The sequence below is a fragment of the Meriones unguiculatus genome, chromosome 6, assembly GCF_030254825.1.
Source record: "Meriones unguiculatus strain TT.TT164.6M chromosome 6, Bangor_MerUng_6.1, whole genome shotgun sequence".
NCBI classification, from domain to species: domain Eukaryota; kingdom Metazoa; phylum Chordata; class Mammalia; order Rodentia; family Muridae; genus Meriones; species Meriones unguiculatus.
The window spans coordinates 71,359,716-71,367,267 of NC_083354.1; the positions used below are offsets into that span (position 1 = coordinate 71,359,716).

The following is a 7,552-nucleotide window of genomic DNA, read 5'->3' on the forward strand; positions in this document are numbered from 1 at the left end:
TGCCAACAGAAAGGCTGAGCGAGCCTAAGGGTTCAACTCCAGCCTGCCCTGTAATCCGCGCCCAGGTCAAGACCGAGAGCGCCCTCTTGTGTTCACGTCCAGTCACCCCACCCTGGGGGAACTGCCATTCGGCTTTGTGTGTGCCCTGGGCCTAATGGCCTAGGAGAAAATCAGTTACCAGAGTCCTTCCAGATTTTTTCCTGACCCTGCCCAGCAGCTTTGCTCTTAGCGGGCTCAGATTAGGAGCTGAGTGGGACCGGTGACACCTGGAGGACAGAATAGGGGGAGACGACTTTGAGATGGCCCGAGGGCCTCCCATCTCTTTGCAGAGCTAGTTCCAGCCCTGAAGAGTCTGGCTGAGAGATGCAGACGGCTCACGCTGCACTGGGCCCTTCACCGAAGGCTTGTTCTGTTTCTTTTTTGGTGTTTTTGTGGTTTCTTCTTTTCCCTCATTGTAAGCTCTCTGAATTTCCTTAGGGTGGTCAGCCATCATGGAGGAGGAATATAGGCTGTTTTGCTCCGTGGGTTTCCTGTTAGGCAACAAATTCAGGCCTGCAAGGCTTGGCAGCCACAGCGCTGATTTTTGTGGCCTGGAGTCGTGGCTGGGTTTGTTTAGCTTGCCACCTGGCTGGAGGGGATGATTTTGCCACGAGAGGAGCGCTATTCCAGGGAAGAAGCAAGCGTGTTTTAAATCGGTTTCACATTCTGGCTGTGAATTTGGGTTTGGCTTTCCTCCAGCCTTTCACAGGCGTGTCTGAGAACCCCAACTCAAGCTGAGCATCAAAATGAACAGCCGGAGCTCACTTTAGCAGATGCGCTGAAACTGAAAAAATACATGGGAGGTTAACATGGCCCCTGTGCAAGGATGACACGCAGACTCGCGAGGCAGGCCGTATTTTAAAAATAAAGTGAAGTGGCAGATTCCTTTTGTGCTTCCTGTGGGATAGAAAGAGGTGCTCTTGGCCACAAGGCAGGACAGGCTTTCCAATGGCAGCCACATCTTTGTCATGCTGGAAGGAGGTTCTGTGTCTCTCCTAGCTTGCTTGCATTTAAGAGTCAACCCTTTGCAATTCAATTTTCCTGCTAAGGCAAGCCAGGACTTCTTAGAGTCAAGTCCAGTAAGGACTTTTCTTAAATTGCAAACCTAGGTCAGCCCCTTTGGCAGAGCTGGCTCTGTTGGTACATCCAGTGGCATGCTTCTTCTCTCTTGGCCACCAAGGAGGACCATCCATCCAGGCCTTTCTCCTGCATCTCCAGTTCCCCCAGTTTTGCCCCTTTGTGTAGCATCCTCTTACTGTGTTTGCTCTGGGCTCTCCTGGGATTCTGTGCCCAGATGCCCTGTGCTCTCCACCTGACGTCCCACGGGTAGTCAGTACATCCACATAGCTTCGGTCTCAGTGTTCAGGTCATGGTCCCTCCTTAAATCTCCAGCCGACTGCTGGCTGCTCCGTGACCTCCCTTTAAGGATCTGAAGCTACTGCTCCCAAACCCACCTGCCTGCTAGAGTCATAGTAAGTTGAAAAAAAAATCCTGCATGGATGTTACCACCTGAGCTGGAGATTCAATCCAACTGGATGGTCCTCAGCTGTGACCACACTCCCTGACTTAAAGTGGTTCATCTTAGGAACCTTTACAATGGTTTGAAAGGTTTAAAAAAATGTATTTCAAATTTTCATCTTTTCTCCTAAGCCAGCAACTCATAGCAGGATAGTCTTGAGCTACTGGGCCATGGCAGCAAACTGCAGGTTCCAGTCATCCACAAAGTCACAAGGGAGAACAGCCGATACTCAGGTTTGCCACACATCTAAGCCAGGATGTATGACGGGTTAATACATAAATGCATTATAGTACTTACACTATTTGGTTGCCTGACAGGCCTATTTGGACTTCACTAAATTAGGAGCAAGCCTGGATATTCTAATGAACAGTCAGAAATCAGAGCCCGGCAGCTTAAGGTACACATAAGCAGATACTGACTCTGTCTAGGAATCCCTGGACTCCCTGTGCGGCTTTCTCTCCGGGACAGTAAATCACCATGCTGGCCCTCACACTTCCAAAACTCTTAGGTCCAGACTTGAACCTGTTCCTCCCATGGCCTACAGTGGTTACAGCTATACATGAGAAGGACACAATCACACACACACACACACACACACACACACACCTGTCTAATCACTGGAGAGGGCACGGGCTAAGAGGCCTATTGTGAACCTGTTCAGGTGGACTCTTAGCCTAATGCTCAAGGCACAACTCCAAGCTGCCCTAACAGGTGACGTCACGTGCTTGTAACCCGGCTTGACTTGTCTCATGCCACTTTCCCCTGGGAACTGTCTAGAGTGCAGGGTTATCTGGGGACCTGTCCATCCCAAAGGAACCAAAGATGCTGGTTTTCCTCTCTCCTAATCCTGCCTCCCTCTGTAGCCAACACCCTGGCTGCAGATGGTTCTTTGCCCCCAAGCTGGGACCTTTAGACCCTGATGTTAGATCTCTGCCCGTTATGCTCTAGGGTGGTGGTTCTCGACCCTCCTAATGCTGAGACCCTCTAATACCGTTCCGCATGTTGCGGCCACCCCACCAACCATAAAATTACGTCTGTTGCTACTTTATCACTGTACTTTGATTACTACTGTGAATAGTAATGTGAAGTCTGTGTTTTCCGGCCGTCTCAAGAGACCCGTGAAAAGGTTATTCAACCCTCGACCCTTAAGGAGTCTTGACCCACAGGTTGAGAAACAGTGGTCTAGTGCATCCAGTTTAAGGACACGCCAGAAAGAGATTCAGCCTAGGAGAACGCTGCTCTCCGGTACCCGGCCAACCTGTGCTGTGTCTCTAGGCTAACCTTGGACCAGACACAGACCCTTTCTAAGCCTCCATGTTTTTACCTAGGAAAAACATTTCCATTATCAGCAGATGAGATGTTGTGAGGACAGAGACTGTTACCCAAAAGAGTGGTCCTCAGACATACCAGGATTTTGCAATGGCTCAAAAATCCTGACATCAGCCTTGGTTTCATTCTAGAACTGATTCTGTTGCTCTGAGCATCAAGTTTTCAAAACTCCTCCAAATGCTGCAAACATGCGGCCGAGGTGGAAAATGTGCCTGGAGAGGTCTCAGCACAGTGCTGCTCAAAGAACCATGTCCCTGTTTGTGCAATGGTGACAAAGCTCCCTGCCCACCAGAGCATCTCAGCTCTCTACACGAGGACTCCAGACTCTTGGGCTAGGGGAAGGACCTTCTCTTCTGCCTTCCTCCTCCTTCCTAGTCTGCCCAGAGCTTCTGCTCTTGAGTTTTCCAAACCACAATGAGCTGAGAGGTTAGAGAGGTTGTGCTGGGCATCTGGCTGCCATCCATCAGCTGCCAAGACCAGGCAGTAGACACACACACATGCTGCCTGGTCTTCACAGGGTTTACTTACTCTTTGCCTCGCTGCCTGAAAAGGGGGAAGGGACTGCCATTGTTCCTTAGTGCTAAACAGGCCGGTCACCTCTGTCTTGCTTGTTACTAACTGCCAGGAAGAAATGGGACAAGGCCAGTTAGGAGCCATCACACAGTGCCTATAACTGGGAGCAGTGGCCTTGGGCTGCCAAACCTCCCCTTCTAGATCAGCTCCTGGGAGCTTTCTCATCTGCCACTCAGCTCTGTCCTGGGCTCTCCTTGTAGTGGGTGACCAACTCTGTCGAGTGAGGCACCCCTCAGAGGTGCGCGGCCACCACCCAATTCTGGGGGTCTAAATCAGTCAGTGTCTGGAAGGAAGGGGCAGCAGAGCTCTGGCAGCCTAACCACCCTCCTCCCCCACCCTCCTCCCGCAGTCCCACTCTGCATCTGGCAGGAGGGGTTAGAGCTACATGGAGATCTGGCCCCTGAAGAAGAAGTAGCTCAGCGCCTGATTGGTCTGCCCTGGCTCCCCAGAGTAACAGGACATCTGTGCTGATGGTCCTTGGAGTGCAGATGGACCTTGAGCAGTGTGTGGCTCTCAGGACTGGGTTCACAACCACTATCCTCTGGATTCCAGTCCTGGCTATTGACCTCAGATAAGCCGCAGTTTCTCCCAGTTTCAGTTGGCATACTATTCTGACCAAGAACTCAACTCTGGATTCCAGCGTACTCTTGCCATGTATGGCCAGGTTAAATGACCTCTGAGCGCTTAGGTTGTTGAGCTGTAAAACGGGATCAGGCTATTCCTACCCAAACAAGTGACATGCTCTCTAGTGGAGAGCATATAGTAAACATATTATATGTGCTTGTTACCAATAATCAAGTCGGTGTTGCAATAGCATCAGCTGAGGTAATATAGGAAGATCTCTCGTCTTACTAAGAGGTCGGTAAACAACATCTATTACAGTCACTATTACTCCCAAGGATCCATCTTCCCCCTCCTCCTCTTCATGTTCTCTCTCTTCGTCCATCCATCTCATCTTTTCCTCCTCCTGTTCTTCAAGCCTTCCCACTCTCAACGTGCGCATCCTCAGAAAGAGCAGCCTATCTTGAGACTCCATAAAAAGCAGCCCTGACTTAGTGCCCACTGGTAATTTCCCTGGGGGGGGGGGTTGGAAGGGTCTTAGCATTGTCAGGCTGGTCCAGCACTTTTGTCTGCAAGCAGGCAGTGAGAAATTACTCCCCGGGCTTAGGGAAGCGAAGAATAAACACGTTCACAGTCGGGCTCTTCGAACGGTCTATTTTGTTTCTCTTTTACTTTTTTCTTGGTTGTTGATGGTCCATTGCAGACTGATGCGATGCTGATGTGACTTAATATTAACGGGTCAGAGCCGAGTAACCACTAACCACGGGGCAGGCAAGAGCAAGGAACAACGCTTCTTGTCACTTTCTCCAGCAGGTTCCCCAAGCCGTGCCTGAGTTCTGCTGAACACAGATTGGGGATTGCAACTAAACAGCCCCGCTTCTTCAGGCACCAATGTTCCGCTCAAGCAAAAAGCAGCAGTGCCCCTCTTGGCTGGGGTGGTAGTGTTAACCCTTTTACATCGGTCCCAGCCAGGCCAGGCATCTACCTTCCAAACTGCCCACACCGGAATATACACTATAAAGCATTAAAGGTGAGCCAAGGCGACGAGGATAATAAATGTGTCTTAAAAGTTCGCCTTTAAAAGAAGAGGTTAGCTGTTGCCTAAGCCTCCCCTGCCTGGCAAAGGTAAAATAAGTTCAATTAACAAATGCACTTCCGGCTCCTCTCTGTGGTGTTTACGCTCCTTCCTCCCCATTTCTGCTCTCCCGGGCTTGCCTGGACTTGACGGGGTCAGGGCCTTCTCCAAGCCCCTGTCACCGGGTTCCAGGACAGGGCCTCCGGACCTGAAGGCCGGTGGGGTCCAGGGTCCTGCGCCTCTGGCTCTGCAGACCGCGTTGGGGACTCCTAAAAAATCGGAGGAGCCGCCAAGTTTCTACTTTTTAGAGGGAAACTGGCTGGTGCCTTTGGCCTCCACGAAAACTCAAAGCGGACCCTGAGAGCCGGAATTGCACGCTTTGCGCGTGAGCCCCAGGGCGCTCGCGGTCCCGCCGGAGCGGTCGACTCTGTAAACGCCTCGCGGGCATCGCGGCACCCAGGGCACCATTCCTGCTGGAGGCTTTTCCGCCTGGAAGGCAAAGGCCCGCAAACAACCCCGGTTGGCATTCCAGTGCCCTGCGGGCGCCCGGTGCCAGTGCGTCTCACGACCGTCAGAGGACAGCTTTATTTGTTCTCGGGTAGGGAGATCAGCAAGCAAACGCACAGCCATCTTCCCGGCCTCCCTGATTCCGTCTTGGATTATCTAGCGTTCACTCTGCACGGCGCCTGCTCGCGGCCCAGGCCGAAAGCCCCAGGCGCCCAGCCCTCCGCAGCCCAGAGAAAACCGTGGTACGGTTTATCAACCCCCTCCCCGGGAACTCGAGTTTCATCTCTTTCTTCCCCCCCTCGTGTTCAGTTTGTTTTCTTAAGACCTAAGCAATTTTTAATGTACTCTATACTTCCCGCTTAATCCTCATCGTTTATTGTATAATTATAGTTTCAAAGTGATTATGTAATTAAAATCATGTTTCGTTGAAACAGGACTTCAAAAGGGCGGCAGACCCCCGCTCTGGCATTATTTTCTGGTGATGTAATAATTTCCCTGTGATATTTAAAATAAACACATTAGTTCAAGAATTCTAAACATGTCTCCAAGTATATAGTAGGGCTTGATTGGCACGAGGCTGGCTTGTAAAGAAATGGTAAAAGCCATCACTAGTTTAATATATTTCTATGCTCCCATGCAGGGTAAATTACAGGATAATGGGGCGCAGGCGATGGTGAGCTCTGTTTATATAATCCATTTCTTCACACGAGTTCCCATTGCCTTTCCCTTCCCTTTGCTGTGTGTGGTGGTTCTCTGATCCCCTGACCCTGGCCATGTGTTTTCACTTTTTCTTCTGATCTCAATTCCATGACCAGCGGGGAATAAAATACAAATTGAATAGTAACCATTCACAGGCCGCTCTTTTCAAACTGTTGTTAAAACCTCTTTGTCTTGTCTAGCGGTTGATAGATAAATGCGTCGTGTTGCTCCTGATTTCTCCCCCACCCCCGCCCTCGCCTCCCGCCTTTCTTCTTCCTCATTTTTCCAACCCTCCTTAGCCGAGGAGGTGGACGGCCCTCCTCCAATTGTACGCTTAAAAAAAAAAAAAAAAAAAAAACTAGAACCCACACCTTCTTTCAAACTGCCTCGCGAGCGTCCCGCGCTCTCCCCGGGTCGGCCCGCTGGTTCGGCGGCGGCGGGAGGCTCGGGGACTCACCGCGTGGAATAAAGGAGCGGGCAGCTGCGGGGCCGGGGAGGGCGCGGCGCCCCCGTGTGAGGTCCGCGCCATTGTCCCCGCCCGGAGGTTCATTTAGGCGACAACCTGCACCGCCTCTGATCTCCTGGAGCTCCCTCAATGGGCTGGCGGGCCGGGGCCGCCCCTCCCGGGAACGCCGGGGGCCGGGGGTGGGCGCCGGAACAGCCTCCCTTTCCCCCTTTCCCCAAAGCGAGCCACAGGCCTCCAGGTTTCTGACCTGCCCTTCCCCGTCCCTCCGGTTCCCACCTCCCGGACTCCTGCTCCGGGCGGCTCAGGCAGAAGCAACTAATTGTAACTTGGCGCTCCAGGGCCCGCCCCTCCTCTGCGCTCCGGCCTCCTCGGAGGGAGGTCAAGGGCGCGGCTCGCCTCCGTCGCTCCCGCCGGCGCCCGAGGGCGGGAGGGTGGACACGGCCCTTCTCCCGGGCACGGCCCTTCTCCCTGGCCGGCCTCTGGGGCTGCGCTGAGCATCTCGCGGGGAGCCGGACGGGCCGCGGCGGGTCCCCTCGGGCTGGGCGGGCGGGAGGAGCGCACGGCGGGGCGGGACGCTCCGCGCCGGCTAGGACTCCCCGGGCCGCGCTGGGCGAAGCCGCCTGACTCGCCCTCCGCCGCGGGCCGCGTACCTGTAAGCCGAGCCCGGCTCACATGCTTCACATTAAAGCTGCGCGCCCGAAGCCTTCGCGTGCCCCTCCCCGCCCCACCCCCGCCCCTCTCCTCCGAAACGGTTCTTATAAACTTCCCTTCGTTTATCTAGCCT

The 7,552-nt window shown here is 53.2% G+C and overlaps 1 non-coding gene across 1 annotated transcript; it reads left to right on the forward strand.

Annotated features, from left to right (window-relative positions):
• Positions 1 to 796: 796 nt before the first annotated feature.
• On the forward strand, positions 797 to 900 carry LOC132654924 (U6 spliceosomal RNA). Its single transcript, XR_009592526.1, has one exon. It is a non-coding gene; the product is annotated as a U6 spliceosomal RNA (small nuclear RNA).
• Positions 901 to 7,552: the final 6,652 nt, after the last annotated feature.